This window comes from Trichosurus vulpecula, chromosome 4 (genome assembly GCF_011100635.1).
Source record: "Trichosurus vulpecula isolate mTriVul1 chromosome 4, mTriVul1.pri, whole genome shotgun sequence".
Lineage (NCBI taxonomy): Eukaryota > Metazoa > Chordata > Mammalia > Diprotodontia > Phalangeridae > Trichosurus > Trichosurus vulpecula.
Window position 1 is genome coordinate 437,584,962 of NC_050576.1, and position 22,517 is coordinate 437,607,478.

The window sequence follows — 22,517 nt, forward strand, 5'->3', positions numbered from 1 at the left end:
CCTTGTTCTCCTATCTGTCTGATTCCTTCTTTACAGTCTTCTTTGCTTGATAATTGTCCAGGCCAAAACTGCTAGAGGTGGGTGTCCCCCAGGATTCTTTCCTGGATCTTCTCTTCTCTTTCTATACTAATTCACTTGATGATTTTATAAGCTCTCAGAGATTCAGTTACCACCTGTATAGTAATTATATTCAGATATACTTATCCAGTACTAATGTTTCTCCTAACCTCCTGATTTGTGTATCCAGCTGCCTGTTAGACATCTCCAAGGATGATCTGTAGCCATGTTAAACTCAACTTATCCAAAATTGGACTCATTTTCTTTCTCCCCAAATCCTCCCTGCTTCCAAACGTCACTATTTCTGTCAAGGGAACCACCATCTTTTGAGTCGTTCAGGCTCACAGCCTAGGTGTCATCCTCAGCTCCTCACTATCTCTCACCTCTCCCCCACCCAGTCTGTTGCCAAGTTTTGTCCATTTTTCCTCTAGAATATCCCTCATAAACGCCGCCTTCTATCCTTTGACAATTACTTCTTGCTGGGGCAATTGCAACAGCTTTCTCAATGGCCTCCCTGTCTCAAGTCTTTGAAACCACTCTGATCTATTCAGCTGTCAAATTCATCTTCCTAAAGGAAAGGCCTGGCTATGTCACTTCCCTATTCAATAAACTCTGGGGACTCTGTATCAACTGTAGGATCAAATATAAATCTTCTATTTGTCACTTAAAGCCCTCAATAACCCAACCCATTTCTACCTTCCTGGTCTTCTTACACCTTATTTCTCTCCACATATTATGTAATCCAGTGACTCTACATCTCCTAACCCTGGGCATTTTCACTAGTTGTTCCCAGTGCCTGAAATGCTCTCCTTCCTCATTTCTGCCTCATGTTTTCCCTGGATTTTCAACTGTTAGCGAAAATCTCCTGTTCTACCAAAGTCTTTCCAAGTCCATTTTCTTAACACTTTGCTTTTGAGATTGTCTCCAATATGTTCTGATTATATTTTATTTGTACATAACTACTTACATGTTTTCTCTCCCATTAATGTTAGCTCCTTAAGGGATGGAACTCTTTTTTTGCCTTTCCTTGCATCCCCAGGACATAGCATCATGCCTAAGATATAGCAGGCACTTACTAAATGTTTGCTGACTTGATAACAATTGATTTAAATATTTATAGGTGCATATAGAGGGAAGATTCTCAAATAAAGAAAATACACAAAATCTGAGAGCAAAACAATTCAATCTTTCCTTTCTTTCCTCTTTCCCCTGCCCAAACAATGAACACAAACATTCCCAGGCCAAATGATTTATGCTCTAAATTACATAGTACACATTCTAGTGAGAAATCCCATTTTCATTGGTATCTGTCCAAATTAGCTGAATGGGAAACAAAATGACACAAGTTCAAGTATTTCAAACTTCTAACGTCAGTCCCAAGCAGTGTAACTAGGTTATCTTTTGACATTTGCCTGTTTGTATTTATGGATCCAAGTGCTTCCTTTGTCTAGTTGCTGAATTAATTCAGATGAATTACTTCAGTAGGCACTTATGCTAAATGAAAGCAGATTGTTTCCACTTAGAGGAAAGAGAGGGGCAGTTGTTAATTTTCAGTATTTGTCCTATTTAACATCAGGCATTGATGAAACTGGGTAGATGCTGTTGCTTATTCCATGATACAAAGCTGAGATTATTATCATATGTTCTAGTCATACATACTATCATGCACATAACAGTAATTCCAAAGAATCTACATTCTGCCAACTCACCCCTTTATCAACTTCCAAAAAGACCCTTTTGATTGGTGTCTGTGTTTCTAGAGAGATATACACATTCTTGGGGAAGTAAGTAACACAGTGTGTAAAGTGTTGGCCTGGAGTCAGGAATTCAAATTCGGTCTCAGACATATTATACTAACTGTGGTCCTGGGCAAGTCACTTAACCCTGTTTGCCTCAGTTTTCTCATCTGTAAAATGAGTTGGAGGAGGAAATGGCAAACTATTCCAGTATCTTTGCCAAGAAATGTGACCCAAATGGGGTCATAAGGAGCTGGACATGCCTGAAAAAGAATAAGAAACAATAATACACTTTCTAAGTAACATGGTTCAGAGAGGTTGAGGCAAAAAGGGTGGACTGGGATAAAAGAAATCAGATTCATTTCACCCTTTATACTGTTTAGTTGAATTATAGCTTCCGTGTGTTCTGGGACTACATAGAACAATTCTCAAACTTACCGAACGTCAGCCCTTCAATATTTGGAGATAGTTCTCATGTCCCCTCTGAGTCTTCTCTTTTCTTTTTTTCTTTTTAAAAAATTTTCATATTTTATTATTTAATATTTTAGTTTTCAACATTGATTTCCCAAGATTTTGAGTTATAAATTTTCTCCCCATATCTACCCTCCCTCCCACTCCAAGACGGCATATATTCTGATTGCCCCGTTCCCCAGTCAGCCTTCCTTCCGTAGAGTCTTCTCTTTACTAGGCTAAACAACATCAGCTCCTTCCACTGATGCCCCTATGGTATGAACTCAAGGTCCTTTCCCATCCTGGTTGCCCTTCTGTGGTTCTTAAACTATGGTACCCAGGACTGAACAGAATTATCCAGAGGTCCCTGTAGAGCCTCAATGTGCAGAACAATGAGTTATCTGCCTAAAATTCTGTTGCTTGGTCTACCATATTACCCAGTTACTAAGTTACAATGAAGTACCCAGGTGGAGAAGGTAGAGGTTTAACTAGGTCATGGGGATGAAGACTTCGCCTCAGGACGCCGGGAACTAGAGAATGCCGACACTGCAATTGAGCCAAGTACTTCCTTAGCAACAGCAATTAGTTAAAATTGAAAATGATGAGCTCTTGTCACATTCTTGGGGTCCCAGTGTGAACTTAATGCTAATGCTCCCTCACTCTTCATTATCGAAGATTTTTTCCAGCATTTCCCTTGTTTGTCCCTTGTTGTGTCATGTTGTCTCACCCACTAGAATTTGGGCTCTTTGAGAGCAAGGACCAATTTTTGCCTTTCTTCATTTTCCCAGCATTTTTAGTACATTGCCCAGCACATAGTAGGCACTTAATAAATGCTAGCTGAGTGAGTAACTGGGTGTCATCCCCACAAGGACAGAACTCGGGACAAGCTCCTCTCCAGCACATGGTGTTCTGTTTGCCTCAAACACAAACTTTTCTGGTTAGGGCTCTGAAGGCAGTATGACCTTGCAGCTGTGACAAGGATACGAGATAGGGACAAGGATATGAGAGTTTAAAGGGCTTTGCATTAATCCTCTGACTCCATCAGCTGCTTCATCAGAGACCCCATCATTGTGCTCTACTCAGAAATGGCGGTAGTTAGCACAGCCTAATGACCATTCCAGAATAGTCCTACCTTTGTGAATATGGAGAGCATTCCTGGACCCCAGGAACCACACCACCAATTGCAAAAGAAAGAAAAAAATGTAAAAGTCTAGTCAGGAAGGAACTTGGAAGTGGCAAAGAACCAGATTTTATTAATGCTGCTGCATTAGGATAGTTTTTCGGGGAGAGGGTGGAGAAATAATTCCTTGAGATACTTTGGCATACTGGGATGAGCAGTAACTTTGGTGTCAGAAGGCCTGCATTGGAGTCAGGGCTCTGCTTCTCACTAGCTTCCTCACCTGAAGAAGTGATGGGGCTGAACTAAATGAGGTGAGGATCACCAGCATTCCAGCCACCAGGGAGTGCCGAATGAATGGCAGAAATGGGAGCTGCAGTGTCCTGTGTGGGTGGGAACTGGTTTCAAGCCCTTTCATCATCCTGATTAACTTCTTCTCAATGTACTTCTCTGTAAATGTTTCTCTTAAACATCAGTGACCAGAGTTGAACACCCAAACTCCAGCTTGAGTCTGACCATTGCCAAGCAGAGCCATGCTCCCCTTTGTTTCATACATTTTATTTCTATTGATTCAGCCTAAAATCACATTAGCTTTTTTTTTGACTGCCGCAAGCACATTGCTGACTCCTGGTGAGCTTGTGATTGATGACGACTCCTGGCTTAGCAGCTGCCGTCACAAACCTCCTCTGCAAGAACATCCCTCAACCCCTCCTCAGCATCACGTGCACTCAGGACTTTGCGTTGATTGGTCATACTCAATTCAACATTCAAGAGATATTGGGCATCGAGCACCCAACAAACCCAAACATAAGTAGACGTGAGATCATTTGAGCAAAAAACAACGGGAACTAATGAGGCAAAAAGAGGGTAACAGAAAAGGGGTCATTTAAGGTTCATATGGTTCTCAGGGGAAAGGGGGCAGAGGAACCGTGTTTGAGATGTGGTCAAAAGATATGGAAGTAGGAAAGGGAATGGCCATTTGGGGAGAAATTCAGGAACAACATTAGTGGAACATAAAACATATGAGAGGCATGAGGTTTAAGCATAGAAAAACAGATTGAGAGCTAAAACTAAGGAATTTGTAGTTTATCCTAGAGGCAATAGGGAGCCACCAAGGACTTTTGAGCAGGGGAATATGAGTAGTCCTGAATTTCAACTATACTAATTTGAAATCTTTGAGGATGATAACTAGGAAAAAAGAGAAGTGGAAGCAGAGAGATTAATTTCAATAGGAGGACATTGTAATAATCAACTTGACAGGTGATAAGGGCCCTAACCTCAGCTTCCACCAGACCCCTCAGGTGACAACTCAGTTAAAATTCAAAAGGAGAATTGAATCTTAAGGAGGATGCTCCTTGTCAGGTCCCAGAATGCTATGTACAATAGATTCCCCCCAAAGACCTCTCAGTGCTGAATGGGGCCTCACTTTGGGGCTCCAGCTTATTTGCCCCAACAAATGAGGGGTTACATCCCTTCTAGCTCTGACATTCTGGGAAGCCTCCTTTCTCCACCCATTAACTCTTTGTGTTTTGTCAGAGCTGCCTTCTAGCTCATTGTGAACACAAGACCTCCTCCTCAGTCCATTATCTTCAGCTTTGATAAGGCTACATTGGAAATGACCCACATCTGGAGCCCAGCTCTCTCATTTCTAACACAAAATCAGCAGCTGACCATCTCTTTCTATTTCACTTTAAAGGGGAAAACAGCCTCCAAAATTTCTCCAAGATGGGAATTTCACGAATCATTGTTGAACAACAACCAGTCCCTAGTCTGCTGTTTGGGGAGAATGGATTTTCAGCGACAAGTCTTTATGATCTGACCTGATTTCTTTTTTTCAAACATGACTTTGAATTAAGAATGATGTTGGTGTTATCATCCCCACCCCATCCCTGCGTCAGCCCTGTGTCTCATCCAGCTGAGCTGTGGATATCTGAGGAGCACTTAACTCCGTCTGCTATACCTTAGTACCTGAACCTCATGTACTCTTAGCAAATTAATTGGTCAGAAATCAAAGGCTGCAAGTGAGAGATAGAAATACAGTCACATGAGCGACAAAATTGTGACTATTTTGGATCTGTGAGGCTCATGACAGGACACTTTAATTTATTCACCATAGAATTCTCTTTACACCATTCTTTTCTATGATTGGGGAAACTTTCTGGGGCTCTTCTTTGGCTTCCTTTCCTCAGGCAAAGTCTAAGAGCAAAGCTCTAAGGGGGCCAGAGACAAGAGTCCTGATTCCCATTGCTTCCCATCAGCTTGGTACAGATAGCTGCTGCTTAGCAAATGTAAAATCATTCCATCTCTTGAAATGGACCATGGTTGTGATTAAGACCTCCTTTGGAGTTAATTTACTAGGTCATTTCAGAAACTGCATTGAATTTATATTGATCGGGAGCAATTGACTGTGAAGCCCAATTTGATTCAATTCACATCTTCAGCTTCACTGAGCCCTCCAAAGTAGCAAGCCCTGATGTCAAGCGGTCATATTTGCCTCATCTTAGTGGAAAAAGCGAGTTAGCAAACCTTTTTCCTCCCATGTTAGACTACTGGTCTAAAATTGCAGAAGTTCTGGCTCAAAAGAAGTCTAGACTCTCAGTCTCCCCTCTAGTCAATTGCTGGATCTATTAGGAAATAAGACAAAACCACAAAGGACAGGTTGTACAATAACAAATGTCTCATGTATCATCCAGAGCCAAATACGGTCAACTTTCATTACGAAGGCTCCACACAAATCCTCATGCCCCAGATCTCAGAGAAGGGAATTTAGGGAATTCAGTTTTAATTCTCTCTTTTATTTATTTCTCATTTTGGTCACGGAAAAGATGAAGCTTCTACTTATAAAAGTCTGGTTCCTCCATTTCTGGATGTATAGGGGCCAGACAACTGCTGGAGAAGAAGGAAGCATCTGCTCTTGCTGATACTTGTTAGCTGTTCATGGAAGGAGTCAATGAATGATCCAAAGAAACTACCTGTCCACTTCAAGTCACACAACCTTCCAGCCATTTCATAAATGCTTGTTGACTTGCCCTCCATCTACTTTTTGTCCTCTTTTATCTCCTCCTCCCTCTTCTCCTTCTAATTTGGTTCTCTTTCATTTTCCTGTTTTTCCATCCCCAGTTCCATTTTTTTCTTCATCAACATCACTATCAATGTGGGCATTCTGTATATCTAGATAGCCTTGAATATTTTTTTTCTGAGTATTTCTGGAGCTAAGATTGGGGATTCAATGAAACTTCCACTATCAAAATTATTCTGTTTGACATTTGGGTAGGAATACCACGTATTATTATCCCCATTTTACAGAGGAGGAACCAGGGCCATTGAGTTGTCCTGTCAATGGTGCTATGCAGTAGCTCAAAAGAAAGGTGACATGTGAACATTTAGAGACATCTCTACGACAAATGCCTGATCTGTGGGAGAGCCTTCCAAGCTCACATTGGTCTGATCAGCCACAGTCAGACACTCTGTACCTCAACCCTGACATCATGATGGCATTTAATCCTATATGTTGACCTGACATCATGATATCATTGGTCCTCATCAAGCATTAGGGACAAGAACCAACCAACTCAAGGCAGAGCTGGGATTCAAACTTGTGATGTTCTCTCTCCAACTACAGATTCACTATGTAGTCATCCTGTATCCTATTCTACTCCCTTTAGCTGGAGAAAAATGGAGAAAGTCAAGAGCAGAACAATGGAAATGTCTCAATGCTTTGGAGTCTAGTGACTCTCCCAAGATGGTGGGTTGGGCAGGATGAACAGAGGCATGTCCACTTAATTAGAAGAAGGAAGAGGAAGCCTATAACAAAGAAAAGAAAGCAGTACTCAATGGAAAAAATCACTGAAGGTGTCATGAATAGGGAAAGTTTAGGAATCTCTGGTGTAGAGGCATTCAGCAGTGGCATCATCTTACATAATGCAGTGAAAAGAAAGTGTGAATTGGCATCTGTGGACATGTGGCACAGTGCCAAATATGTCATTGGCACTTGGAACACTGGGCCATTCATGTAATCTCTATGGGCTCCAATTTTTCACATATTAAATGAACAGATAGGACAAGGTGAGTTCTAAGGCCCCTTATACTTCAGATTCTATGTAGGGATTTTTATAAATGTTTAATTGGTTGTTTTCATATTTTGGACATACTGTTGCTTCTACATCTCCCAGAGTAGAACCCTCCCTTATTAAAAGAAAAGATTTTAAAAAGTAAACAAGATACACTGATACATTCACCATGTCTGATAGCATATATCATGTTTCTCACCCTTAGTTCATCACTTCTTGATTGTGAGGAGGGGGATATATTTCATCAGCCCTTTGGAATCCAAGACACATTGAATACATGAATACTAATTCTATTTACTTTTAATGTCATTTTGCTTTACATCAAGACCTGTTTTTGATTTTGGCTCAAATGCTTATGAGCTGTTTGACCTTAGGCAAGTCACTGTGCCCCTCAGAACACAAATTCCCTTTGAGGAAACTAACTTGAACAACTTCCTTCACAAGGATGTCATGAGACAACTGAATACAACCATCCATCGATCTTTCAGCACTGCATGAATGTCTAATTTTACTGTCTGTGATGTTGTGCTTATTACCACTGTCAGAGAATTTGCTGCCTATTTAATCAAAACCTCTATAACAGGAATCATACCATCGAATCCTTATCGCATTCAAGGATTTAGCACAGTCCCATACAAAGAGGAGATATTCCAAACCTAAGAGTTTTGTTCAAACTCATTGTTTAATTAATGCATTGTGCACCCTCATTATGTATGACTTGAGCACCCTCCAGATGATCTTAAAAACAATGCTTAGATAGAAAATTCATGATGCGGACCTGAGATGGTGGCTGGAAAGCATGGACTTGTGTAAGCTCCCCACCAGGTACCTCCAAACACCTATAAAAATGGCTCTGAACAAATTCTAGAGCTGCAGAACCCAAGAAATAGCAAAAGGAAGCAGGGCTCCAGCACAGGACAGCCTGGATGGTTGCTGGGAAGGGTCTATCGCATGGGGCTGGGAGCAGAGCAGAGCCCAGTGTGGGTGGTGCCAGGACCAATCAGACTGGGAGCTGGATGGAACAGGCTGAATCAGTGAGCTGTGGCAGACTTCTCAACCCACAAATGCCAAAGACAATGGAGAAGGTTAGTGGGAAAAGCTTCTGGGACAGAGTGAAAGGAGTTCGTGGTCAGCCACCGGCCTGGGGGCAGCTGAGGTAGAGTAGCTTTGAGGCTGCTTCCACAGGTACAGCTGCAGTTGCTTCAGGCCCCAGGCCCAAATGGTAGGAGGAATTAAGTGGAGGATTTGAGCTGGAGTGCAGGGACTGCTTGGATCGGAGTCAAAGCCTGGGTTGGTGGTTCTTGGGGTGGAGGAGAGCTGGTGTGGCAGAGCTTGCTGTATAGAAGTAGCTTTGAAAATAGCAGTGCAGCCCCTCAAGCTTGGGACAGAGTACTGTCTACAAGCAGTCCTACCCCAACAAAAAACTCAAGGGTAAAGTAGTTGGCTGGGAACATGAAGAGGCAGCGGAAATTGATGCAGATTCAGAATTGGACTTTGGAATCTTTTTTTGGTGACAAAGAAGACAAAAACATATAGCCAGAAGAAGTCAGCAAAGTCAAAGAGCCTACATCAAAGGCCTCCAAGAAAAATGTGAATTGGGCTCAGGCCATGGAAGAGCTCAAAAAGGATTTTGAAAAGCAAGTTAGAGAAGTAGAGGAAAAATTGGGAAGAGAAATGAGAGTAATGCAAGAAAACCATGAAAAACAAGTCAATGACTTGCTAAAGGAGACAGAGGGCACAGCGTGAGTCGAAAATGAAGAGATGATATCTAAAAAAAATAAAATCAAATTAAGGGATAAGAGAGGATAGATATTGAGAGAGGGAGAAAGGGAGAGATAGGGTGGGGCAAACTATTTCACATAAAAGTGGCAAGAAAAAGCAGTTCTGTTGGAAGGCAAGAGGGGGCAGGTGAGGGGGAATGAGTGAATCTTGCTCTCATCAGATTTGACTTGAGGAGGGAATAACATACATGCTTAATTGGGTATATTACCCCACAGGAAAGAAGGAAAAAGGGGATAAAAAGGGGGAACAATTGAAGGGAGGGCAGATAGGGGCAGGAGGTAATAAAAAGCAAACACTTTCAAAAAGGGACAGGGTCAAGGGAGAAAATTGAATAAAGGGGGACTGGATAGGAGGGAGCAAAGTAGAGTTAGTCTTTCACAACATGAGTATGGTGGAAGGGTTTTACATAATGATACACTTGTGACCTATGTTGAATTGCTTGCCTTCTTAGGGTGGGTAGGTGGGGAGGGAAGAGGGGAGAGAATTTAGAACTCAAAGTTTTAAAAGCAGATGTTCAAAAAAAAAAGTTGGCTTTGCATGCACCTGGGAAATAAGATGTACAAGCAATGGGGAATAGAAATCTGTTTTTCCCTACAAGAAAGTAAGGGAAAAGGGGATGGGGGGGAGTGGGGTGACAGAAGGCAGGACTGACTGGGGAACGGGGCAATCAGAATATATGCCTTCTTGGAGTGGGGGGGAGGGTGGAAATGGGGAGAGAATTTGTAATTTAAAATCTTGTGGAAATCGATGCTGAAAACTAAAAATATTAAATAAATAAATAATAATAATTTTAAAAATTCATGATGGCTTGTAATATTGAAAGCCTTAGGAGGACTATTATTAATCACTGTGTCTGGTATCAAAGGGGCAGATTTATTCTGGGGGCACCGAAATGTGGATGGAGTGTAGAACCTGGCCTCATGAAGGCTTGTTTGAATTCTGTCTCAAACATATACGAGGTTTGCCACCCTGGGCAAATCACTTAACCTCTCTGGGCCTTACTTTCCCCACTGGTAAAAAGAAAGAAGGAAACATGCATTTATTAAGTACCTACTGTGTGTTAGTAGCTCTTAATGCCAAAAGCATTATGAATATCTTATTTGATCTTCATAACAATGCTAAGAGGTAGGTACTATTAGTGTCCCCTCTTTACAGTTTAGGAAACTGAGTCAGACAGAGGTTAAGTGATTTGTCATGGGTCACACAAATAATAAATGTCTGAGGCTGGATTTAATCTTAGGTCTTTCTGACTTCAGGGCTAGTGCTTTTTCCAATGTGACACCCAGTCACTTCTGAAGGGGGTTAATAGTAGTAGCTGTCTCCACCTCCCACCCCTACCCAGGGTTGTTATGAGGATCAAATAGGACAACATAGATGAGGCACTTGGAAGATCTTAAAAGTGCTATAAAGCACTTGCTAGTTGTGATTGCTGCTTGAGTACCCCTTAGGATTAAAGTCAAAGACAAATATGAGAATCAAGAGCTTTTTGACCCCATAAGCTCTCAGTGTACCTCCCTGCAGGTAGACTACATTGCATTTTTCCATGTGTTCTACTTATCCCACTGTTTTTCCTTTCAGTAGAAAGTGCCTGCTTGAGGGAAGGACGGATTCACTTTTGTTTGGCACATAGTAGGAGCTCAAGCCATGCTTACATGATTGATACATGTACATACCGTCTTCCTTGATAGCATGTAAGCTTTCTTAGTATGTCCTCATGGCCTAGTTCATCTTTGTCTTTGCTTCCCCAGTGCCTGACACATAGCAGGTACTCAATGAATATCCCCTGAATTATGTTGAAAAGGCTCATGGTTCTAACAAGATCCCACTTCTCTCATGTCACCAAGGAAGGCACTGAAAACATTTTGAGGGTCTTCTGCAACTCTGAGCAGCTCTTCTTCCACTATTACCTCTGCCAGATGAGAGAGTTGGCTGGCACTCAGGGGCTGGTGCTTTCTACACAAGATTTGGTAATTGGTAATTATAATACAGGCAATGACATCAAAGAAAAATGTGAGGAATTCAAACAAAGACTACTCCTTAGTAATTCAAGACAAGAGATTATAGGAACAGTAGGTGCAGCTATGGACCTTTGGGACCAAAACAAATGAAGCCTTTTCTTTATATGATAGCTGATGATCTAGGCTTTCCTTGGTCAGCAGGTAGTATAATGTTGTTATAAAGATGAGATCATATCTTGCTTTCGATACTGTGTGACCATAGATCCATCACTATGTCTCCCTTAACATCAGTTTTTCTAATCTATGAAATGGAAATAATATTGCCTACTTTAGAGTATCATCATGAGGCTCCAGTAATTTAATCCACATAAATTAGTTTTGCAATCTTTACAGAGCTATATAAAGGTCAGTTCTCACTTCTGGTCTATATCTCCCTGTCTTAGGGTCTAATTGCATTTGAAAAGTCCCAGATTTCCACCTAAGCTCAAGACGGATCAGCCTCATTCTGCCTGGCCCAATGGGGAAGGATAAGGAGTGATGGGTTGAAGATTCAAAGAGGCTGATCTAGGCTTGATCTCAGAAAAAAAAACCCTACAGATTCCTTAAAAATTGGATTTGTTAGAGCTAATGAACTGACTCAGGAAGTTACTGGTTTCCAATCACCAGAAGTCTCCAAGCAGAAGTCATATAGCCACTTGTCCGTTGTGTTATAAGGAGGATTCATTTTCAGGTAGGGGTTGGACTAGATGATCACTGCTATCTATCTCAACTGTAAAATTCTTTTTCAGTGAAAATAATAACAGATCAGGCATTGACTGGAGTTAGTCACATCATGGTGTTGTCACTTGTTACCTATCTGACCATGGACAAACACTTCTCCAAGCTGGGCCTCTTCTCTTGACAAATAAGCATATTGGACTAAACAACCCTCTATGGCGATGTCCAGTTCTAAATCAATGATGCCATAATATTGAGTCCCCCCTTCCTTCTTATTTGCCTCTTCCCCTAACCTTCTTTAGAAAGAAGGTGATTATAACTATGAAGTGATGCTATAGCTTTGTGTGTGCCTTATGAACTTTAGCTCATTACCAAACAGTTGGGCTCCAGGAGTTGTCAGAAATTTGAGAAGCCTCCCATCCTTCAGGGGTCCATGATGGTATCAGAGCAGGTGCTACCTCCTTTAGTACATGTCACACTATCTTAGTAGATAATAATGATTAAGAGACATTTGTTTGTGCTGGAAATTTGGAAAATCCTTTTTTATGCTTTTTTCTTGAGGTGTTTGAGATATCTTCCCTTGCAGTCAATATGAGAGGTGATGTACTGCTCCAATTCGTTCAGAAGGTTATTTGATCATAGTCTATTGCCGGAGCCATATTGAAATTAGAAAAGTACCTATGCTCCACTTCTATTTGCAGATTTCTTTTTCTGTCAACTCCACAACAAGCTTCTGTTTGGTAGATAGGATGTAAAGATTACAGGACTAAAGACTGAGAGCAAGAAGGCACTGGAAAGGTCATCTGTCCAAGCTGCCTAATTTTAAATGCAAATTAACTGAGGCCCAAAGAAGTTCAGGGACTTAGGTGAAGTAATTCAGGGGTGAGGAAGCTGTGGTGTCAAGGCCACAGGTGGCCCTCTATGTCCTCAAGTGTGGCCCTTTGACCGAATCCAAACTTCACAGAACAAATCCCCTCAATAAAAGGATTTATTCTGTGAAACTTGGACTCAGTCCAAAGGCTGCACCCAAGGACCCAGAAGGCCACATGTGGCCCCTAGGCCACAGATTCCCCACCCCTGTATAGAGGATCATAGGTTCCAACTTTTAGAGCTCAAAGGGACCTGAGAGACCATCTAGTCCAGTGTCTTCATTTTACAGATTAATAAATTGGGGCTTAGAGAGGATAAGTAATTTCTCTGAGGTCATTCAGGCCAAAGAGATAGGGTCAGGATTTGAACCCAGTTCCTCTGTCTGGAAAGCTAATGCTCTTGATCACTCTGCAGCCTTTGATCCTTCCAGTCATGCTCTTCTCCTTGATGTTTTTGACATTGCTCTCTCTCACTTCTCCTACCCTTACTTATTCATTCTTTTTTGCAGGATCTTCAACCACATCACATCTGTAAATCATGGCTGTCCCCCAAGTCTATGTCCTTTGACTTATCCTCTTCTCACTCTATGTTATTTTGCTTCATCACCTCATTAATTCCCATGGTCTCAATGGTTACCTTTATGGAGCTGACCCTCTTATCTACTCATTCAATCATAATCTTTCTCCCTATTTCCAGTTTCACGTCTCCAACTCCTTACTCGACATCTCAAACCAGATGTCCTGTAGATATCTTAAACTAAACATGTCCAAAGCCAAATTCATTATTATTTCCTCTAATCCATTCTGAGTTTTCTTATTACTGTCAAAGATGCTGCTGTTTTCCCAGTCACCCAGATTTCAACCTAGGTTTCATCCTCAAATTCTGACTTTCTCACCTCCTCTCTGATTTGAAATTAGTTGCTCAAGTCTTATCATTTTGATATTTGTGATATCTCTTGTCTATGTCCCATTCTCTCCTCTGACACTTCCACCACCCCCATTGCTTCATTTTTGACTACTGAAATAGCTTGATGAGTGTTCTCCCTGTTCCAATCCATCTTCTATTCTACTGTCAAATTGATCTTTCTAAACTGCAAATATCACCCCTTTCCTTATAGACAAACAAACTCCAATGCTTCCATATTGCTTCCGGAATCAAATGTAAAATCCTCTGTTTGGCTTGTAAAGTTCATCATAACCTGGTCCTCTCCTCCCTTTCCACTCTTCTTACATTTTATTCTCCTCCATATACTCCAAGATCCCAAGATATTTACCTCCTTACTGTTCCTGGAACTAGACACTCCCAATGCTAAGCACTTTCACTTGCTGTCCCTCATGCCTAGAACAGTCTCTCTTCTCATCACTGCCTTTGTTGTTGTTGTGTTTGTCCTTCATTCTCGAAGAGGACCATGTGTAGCCATAATGGCTTTTGTTTTCTTTGAATGGCTCAGCTTGCCTCATTGAGCCTCTGGACACTGTGGCTTGCTCTTCCGGGGCAGGAGGCCCGGGGAGCATGCCGGGAGGCAGACGGCTTCCTGTGTGGGGAGTCATGGGGCTGGCTGAGGGGAGGTGTTAGCTCCAGAACCTGGTCTACCCTAGGGGGAGGGGCCAACTCAGGAACCAATCGGCCCTGGTCATTTGGGCGGAGCTTGATGATGTCAGAAACCCTATAAGAGGGGAGAGGACAGCTTGAAGCTTCCTCTCTTTCCTTTTCCGGTTGGAGCCAGAGGCAGTTACGACAGTTACATCGTCAGTTACAGTTGCAGCTTCAGTTTCAGAAACAGACACAGCTGAGGCAGGAGCTGCCAGTAGCAGAGCTGACCTACGGGAGGAAGCTGAACAAAGACTTCAGGCCAGTGGGTAATCTTATTACCATCGAGGGGGAAGCATGATTTTGCTTTACGCAATCATGCTTCTCTGTAGCCTTCTGGTTACTCTTGCAAGGCGTACTTATTGGGCCTGGAAGATTTTGATCAACATATCAAAATGGGGCTTCTGGTTCATGGGTTGGTTACTGTGGAGCCTAAATAAATGTTTTGATTCTTCTGCCTTCTACTTTGAGAGTTTCTTCTATCCGGCGATTCCGAACCTTTCAGACATGTTTATGATCCTCTTTGAGATTATAAACTCGGCCCTCCTGATACATTTGGCGTCACGAACAGGATCGCTAGGTATAAGATCTCTATTTAGAAGCAGAACAATTCCAGAGGAGGAGATAAATATCCCAGGATGGGAGGATCCATTTTATTCCTCCCTAGCAAAAGAATTGGCTAAAAAAGCTGGACCCTGTGAAAACTGGGAACCAAGGCTACGGAAAGGAGATCCTAGGGATTTGGAAAAGTGTTTACGAGAAGTTGGGATTCAGTCAGGGGCATCACTATCTAGGCAAAGCTGGATAGTGTTATCAGCCTACCGGCTAGTATACGAAAGATTGAGATTAAGTGAAAGACATGGGGGCACTCCTACCCCACAGGAAGAAGAGGAGTCTCAGATAGCAGGAGACCAAACTGACTCAAATGAGAACTTTTCTATTAATGTGGCTAAGAGCAACAAGAAACCAAAAAAGCCCAGAGTGCATTTCAACCCAGCCCAGAAAGAGCCGGCTGAGGCACGAAACACTACTGGGGTTCGGGATGTGCCTCACACAGAGAATAGGAGATGGTTAAATGATCAGACAAGGGCTCGACCCATACAAAGGAGGAAGACAGAAACCCGAGGTGAAGATTCAGTTACAAGGGAAATTCAGGAAGATTTCTCACCGCAAGAGGTCACAGATATTTTGAGTAGATTCAGCCAAAGAATAGGAGAACCATTGATATCTTGGATGGTAAGACTCAGTGATCAAGGGGCCGGTGGAATATCAGTAGATGGGACAGACTGCATGAGATTCATAGGTATCAGCCATGATCCTCTAGTTCAACAAGCTTTTAGGGAACATCATCAGCAAGGAGACGGTGATAGCAGGACTACTCTGTTGGCATTAGCCGCTGTGGGATGCAATAAGAGATATGCTACTGATTCTATGTGGCCCACTGAGCACAGACCCTGGTATTCACTTAGAGATTGTATCATGAGACTAAAGGAGGAGGTAATGAAGACTGCCATTATGATAGGAACTGCAGACAAATATTACAATGATCCAATGGGACTGTCTCATAGGAATTTAATAATTAGGACAGCTCCCCCTGCTTATAAACAACTAATTTTGAATTTATTACTTGGAGAAGTAGGGAGCCGTCTTACAACAGTGATAAATAAGATTTTACAGTTATATGACTTAGGTGACTGGGGAAGGGATAGATCTCCTCGAGAGAGAAGAGTGTATAACCAGCAAACTTGGCGCCAAAGGAGAGTAACAAGGAAAGAAATGTTTACTGCTTTATTGAGAGCAGGAGTAGGTTTTGAAATGATAGATGGAATTCCAACCAATGAATTATACAGAATGTATAGAGGACTTGATAACACGAGAGATAGGGAAATCAGAACTGCTCCTGCAAGCCTACAAGCCACTCAGACTGAAGGTGACCTTGTGTGATTAACGGATGAAAACTTGTACATTTGGGGAAAGGCTGGGAGGACAATCTTAGTCTATATCTAGGGTGGGATCCTCTTGGCTTCCTCATTATGTTCCTTTTGAAAAGAAACATTTCCCACCTGAGTTTGGCTCTGATGTTGGATCTTTGCATAACTGAAATCTCAACCAAACTTGAGATGATTTTATTTGAAGAATTATAGTCCATACTTGTCTATTCTTTTTGTCCTTTGTTTTGGCTAACCTTGTTGCTAGTTTTGTTTCCTTCAGGCTTAAGCACCCTGCACTTTCCGGTGACTGCCTAAGCATGTAGCATTCTTGGAATTCCTGCCAGCTCGTTAAAGAAATGACCTCTGGAATGGGACTTTTTGGGGGCAGGGCCATCTCTACATCCAATTTCAGCATGAAGAAGCTATGGAAAATGAGACCTTCACCCCTCACCCCAAGATTTGAGCCCCAATCGTTCAAGGGGGGTGGAAATGATGATAGTGTTCTGTTTACTTATTTTGTGTTATCCTTGCTGTGTTGTTTTATTGTTATGATATTATTGATCCTATGTAATGGATACAAGGATTTAGGGGTGGACATTTGAATTATTAATAATTATTTTGGGGATGATTGATTGAAGAGATTATCTTGCTGGGACCTAGGGGTGGATCGCATTTGAATCGTTAAACCAATGTTTAGGAATGTCACCAAATGATATGTTTTGCTTTATAATGAATGATATGTTTTAGTTTCCTTTGTAATTGAATCACAATGTATGTTCTAGGATACATGGCTGATTAGATTATGTATCCTATAACAAGGGGTGGAATGTAGCCATAATGGCTTTTGTTTTCTTTGAATGGCTCAGCTTGCCTCATTGAGCCTCTGGACACTGTGGCTTGCTCTTCCGGGGCAGGAGGCCCGGGGAGCATGCCGGGAGGCAGACGGCTTCCTGTGTGGGGAGTCATGGGGCTGGCTGAGGGGAGGTGTTAGCTCCAGAACCTGGTCTACCCTAGGGGGAGGGGCCAACTCAGGAACCAATCGGCCCTGGTCATTTGGGCGGAGCTTGATGATGTCAGAAACCCTATAAGAGGGGAGAGGACAGCTTGAAGCTTCCTCTCTTTCCTTTTCCGGTTGGAGCCAGAGGCAGTTACGACAGTTACATCGTCAGTTACAGTTGCAGCTTCAGTTTCAGAAACAGACACAGCTGAGGCAGGAGCTGCCAGTAGCAGAGCTGACCTACGGGAGGAAGCTGAACAAAGACTTCAGGCCAGTGGGTAATCTTATTACCATCGAGGGGGAAGCATGATTTTGCTTTACGCAATCATGCTTCTCTGTAGCCTTCTGGTTACTCTTGCAAGGCGTACTTATTGGGCCTGGAAGATTTTGATCAACATATCAAAATGGGGCTTCTGGTTCATGGGTTGGTTACTGTGGAGCCTAAATAAATGTTTTGATTCTTCTGCCTTCTACTTTGAGAGTTTCTTCTATCCGGCGATTCCGAACCTTTCAGACATGTTTATGATCCTCTTTGAGATTATAAACTCGGCCCTCCTGATACACCATGACATCAGGGAAATTATGACATGACTTGCAGTTGACTTTGATTTGAGTGAGGGAGGGCTGTGCAAGGTCACTAGCCTCACTTTCTCCTCCAAAGCCATTTGGGTACAGTGACCTGATATTCACCAAAACAACTTGAGATGGCCCAGGATGCATTGGGAGACTCTGGCCCTTTCAGGCTAAGGTCTTTTAAGGTTCTCACTTTGAGTGAGAAATAGTAACTATTTCTCTTTTGGGCAGGGACCCTGAGGGTCTTTCCCTCCCAGTTTATTATTTTTCTTTTTAGTTTTTGATTAAAGGGGCTATCCCTTGATTGATTAACTTCACTGCCTCTAAGTTTTCCTGAAAGCCTTCCAATCTTAGCTAAAATTCCACCTTTTTCAGGAAGCCCTTCCCAGTCCTCCTCTGATGATACATGTCTCAGAGGAATACACAAACATGTGTGTGTCTACACATATATACATACCCAAATATGTACATGTGTATATACATACATAATTTGTACATAATTGTTTTCATGTTGTATCCCCACTAGATTATAAGCTCTTTGAGAGAAAGGACTATTTGTGTGTGTGTGTATGTGTGTGTGTGTGTGTGTGTGTGTGTGTGTGTGTGTGTTCTTCCTTTTCTTTGTATCCTTAGCATATCACCCAGAACTCCTGGTGCATGAGAGATGCTTAATAAAAGCTGGTTGACCAACCGACTGACTCTTTCTTCTGTACCAGAGATTCCTCTTTAGAGATGAGAATGTTTGCTGCCAACAGAGGTTATTTCCAGTCCAACAAGAGGATATGACTGGATGGATTGCAACATAGGAGCTGCAAGTTTCTATTCCTAGGGAGAAGACTATAAAACATTAATTACTAGTGATGGGAGCAACTGGTGGTGAAGGCTGTCAAATGGCCAGGCTGCCACTGGAGAGCACCCGGGGCCATTGCGCGCTGAACTCCCTCTCTTCACTCACTGCGATGTATAAAGCCTTTTATGGTTTTATCATTCCTTTCCTACCATGAAGATGGCCTTGGGGACTCTGATTTCTCCAGCCTTTTAGAAAGCACTGAGCTAGAAACAAACTGCCAAGGTTTGATGTGAGTTTTAGTTACAGGAAAGAGTCCCAGAGTATGAAATACTCAATGATGTAAAGAAGGAAAAAGATAAAACAAAAAACTTTGGAATTAAAATGACCCAAACTTCCTCTGGAATAAATATAAAAATCTCTCTGTGGGTTGATGGATGAGTAATTCAATTTCTCTAGTCTACTTTAACCTTTTTTTAGCTCTCACCAAACCTGTCTAATGCTCTATCTAGGTAACTTATTATTTTCCCTTATAGTCTAAACTCCCGACTTTTAGTCCAATTAATCAATCTGTTCTCAGTGACAGTACTAGCTCTTCTATCTCCAGAGGCACTCAGCTTTCTTCTAATCCCAGTGAAAGGGGGGCTGAGGATCTGGAACTAATACGGATACTTGGATCTGCTTTAGAAAGGCCTTTGGTATCAGGTCAGTCTAGGACACTTAGTGCTCTCTCGTGCCTGCAGTAAAACAAAGCAAAACCAACTAGCTGCTAACATAAAGACAATGTAAGATGAACTAGAGTGTTGAGGTGTTTTTCAACTCTCACTTTTGTGATTCTCTGAATTCTAGCATGAGATGACATAGATACAGGGTGACTCCCTTGATGCTTAAGAGACACCAAACCTTAGAAGGTCAATCTGAGTCTTCTCTTCACCTCCAAAGTGTGAAAATTGAATTGATCCTTTTTCCCCAGCGAAGTCATTTAATATAATTCAATTAAAATTGAATGTTCCACAGCAATCAATGGACCAAGCATATGTTGGGTGCAAATAGGCTGTAACTTTTAATCGATGAGAAACTGTGAGAAAAAACAGGGTTAAACAATGTAATGAAGGAAATTGTGATAGGAAAATAAGGGATAGACATATGGGGTAAAGCTACCAGGTAGACAAACCTGATCTCTCCACAAGCATCCTCTTAGGGTGAGGAGATAATGTGGAAGGTCTGCTGTAAATTGGGTGGACTCACTAGAGCAAACTTTGGGAAGAATGCGGACAAGAATGGCCTAGGGCCAGTAGGCAGCCAGGCCGGCATTGGGATCTGCAGCTCTATGGATGAGGTCATAGATCTATGGCCACATTGGACTACTGAAATATTCATGTCATCATACCCAAGATTTTACTTCAAGTCAGGGTCGCATTTTCTCCCATGTTCTTGGAACCTCTTTATTTTGTTCAGGAAGGGGAATACTATTGTATTGAGGTAGTCGAGTGAGTCACCTGGATAAGTTCAACTGACACCAAGCAAGACATAATTTTAAATGACCCCCTTCTTTGACCCAATACAACAAACATGTCTGAGTTCTATGTGAAGAATTTAAAGTGTCTAGAATTTCCTCCAAGAAACAAACCCATGATTTTTGCTATCCAAACCTACATCTATTGACTTGAGTCAATTCGCATTCATTTCCAAATCACAAAACAACAACAAAATTGACAGCAATGATATCCGAGGTATTAGTGCCCTCCAAATGCTGCAAATATGTCTCATGGAACAGGATTACTGTGGAGGAAGAGAGGAACCAGAAGAAAGAGCCTTGTGTCTCCTTTCCATTAGATTAGCAGAGTGAGGGGCTGCATGCAAGTGAGTGATCATTGTCCTATTCCTAAAATGCTGGGCTTTTGGGGCTGGTAGGGGAGGTATCTTTTCCTGGATGGTCAATAATCGACTTTTATAAGCATTTGAGCTTCATTAAATGGTTAACACATCTGTGAGCAGCTCATCTCCCCTTTGATTCTGTCTCAAAAAAAAAGTCATGTCAGCGTCATGACTGGCAGGACACAGCATTTCCCACCCCCATTCTCTGTGGACTGACAAATAAATAACATGATGATTGACCCTCCACCCCTACTAGAGGACACATTAAAATGAGAATTGGACCTTGTGTTAAAATGTCGTCAGTATAAAAATATATAAAAGGAAGAGATGGGCTGTTCTCCCAGTGGCACCGCAGGGTGATCTATTGATCTATTGAACATCTATGATCTGTTCTTCTCTATTGTCCCCAGATGTTGGGTGTGGTGGTAACCTTCTTGGGAGGCCTGAACAAGAAGAATGTCTGATGACCAGTGATGGATGGATTGTGAACTATGTCACTGGAGGGGACAGCCAAATCAGTGAAATCACTGAGCCATTGATAGAGGTAAGGATCAGAACATGAATGGGGCTTGCTGTACCAGAGATCCTTCTTCATTCATTTATTCATTTGTTCATTTGTTTGTTTAGCTAGATAGTATTTATAGAATTCCTTAAAGCTTATTAACAACTTTACAAATATTACCGCATTTTATCCTTATGACAACTGTGGAAAGTAGGTGTTATTATTGTCCCCCATTTTACAGTTGAGGAAAACTGAGGCAGACAGATGTTAAGTGACTTGCTCAGCCTTACCCAGTTAATGGCTGTCTGAGTCTGAATGTGAATGCTGATTTTCCTGGTTCTAGGTTCAGTTTTCTATCCATTTGCCACCTACTTGACTCTATATGTCATACAGTATGCTGATATGTTCTATAGTGGTCTGGTCAGTATATATTATACTGAAATTAGTTCATGTTACCCCTTTCTCCTCCTACATGCTATGATAAAGTGAGCCTCTTGTGTTGCAAAATGGAATACCTTTAATTCAACTGTTAATTTTGCCTCTAGCTCCTCCTTCTCTGCCCCCCTCTGAACACTCCCTAGCATCTGATCTCATTCTTAGCCCTGGTGTTGAGTAAGTCACAAAGCCTGGGCTCCACAACTAGTTGGCCATGGAACCTTGAATATATCACTGAGTATTTCTAAGCCATGGTTTTCTCATCCATAAAATGGGGATAAATACTGCCCATGATCCAACATGAAAATGCTTTGAATTTGTAAACTGCTAAAATAAGATTCATAGGCTTTAGGGTTGGAAAGGACTTCAGGGCTCATTTATTCTTATCTTCTGATTTTACAGAGATACGATTGAGAACCACAGAAGGGAAGTGACTTGTCCAAAGTCATACCCACAGTAAGTAGTAGAGGGGGGCAAGATCAAACCCATGTCTGATGCCATATCCACCATGCAAATCTAACTCACCATCATTTTTTAAAAAATTATATTTGCATACTATTGTATGTGGATAATCAAATTGTACTGAAAGTTAATTCTAAACAAGACAAAACATTTAATTAAATATTAAAAGCCAACAAACTCATATTTTCTTGTGATTATTGGAACCGTGACTCTTACACCTAATAACCTCTTGCAATAGCAAATGTATGTGGTACCATGTTGGCAACTATCAGTGTCTGGTATAGAAATAAGTGCCTAAGAAAGGTAATCCATGACTCCTTGTACAATGTGGAATTTAATCATTCCCCTTGTGTGCTTATATTTTATATGAACAAGTAAACTTGGTAAGGTTCATATATGATGGCCATCTAATTAATAGTTAAATTACTGGATCCTGTGGGATAAAATTCTACTTTTCTTTGGGGTGTCTGAGGTAGATGCAATCTGTCCTGATTGCTTGTGAGGCTTTTTGAGAGAGCAGGCTGTTCTCAGAAAGAAGTAAGAAGCCTGGGTGAATAGGTCCAGGTGATTTTGAAATTGGAGCTGCCAGGAATCTGAGGTCTTTG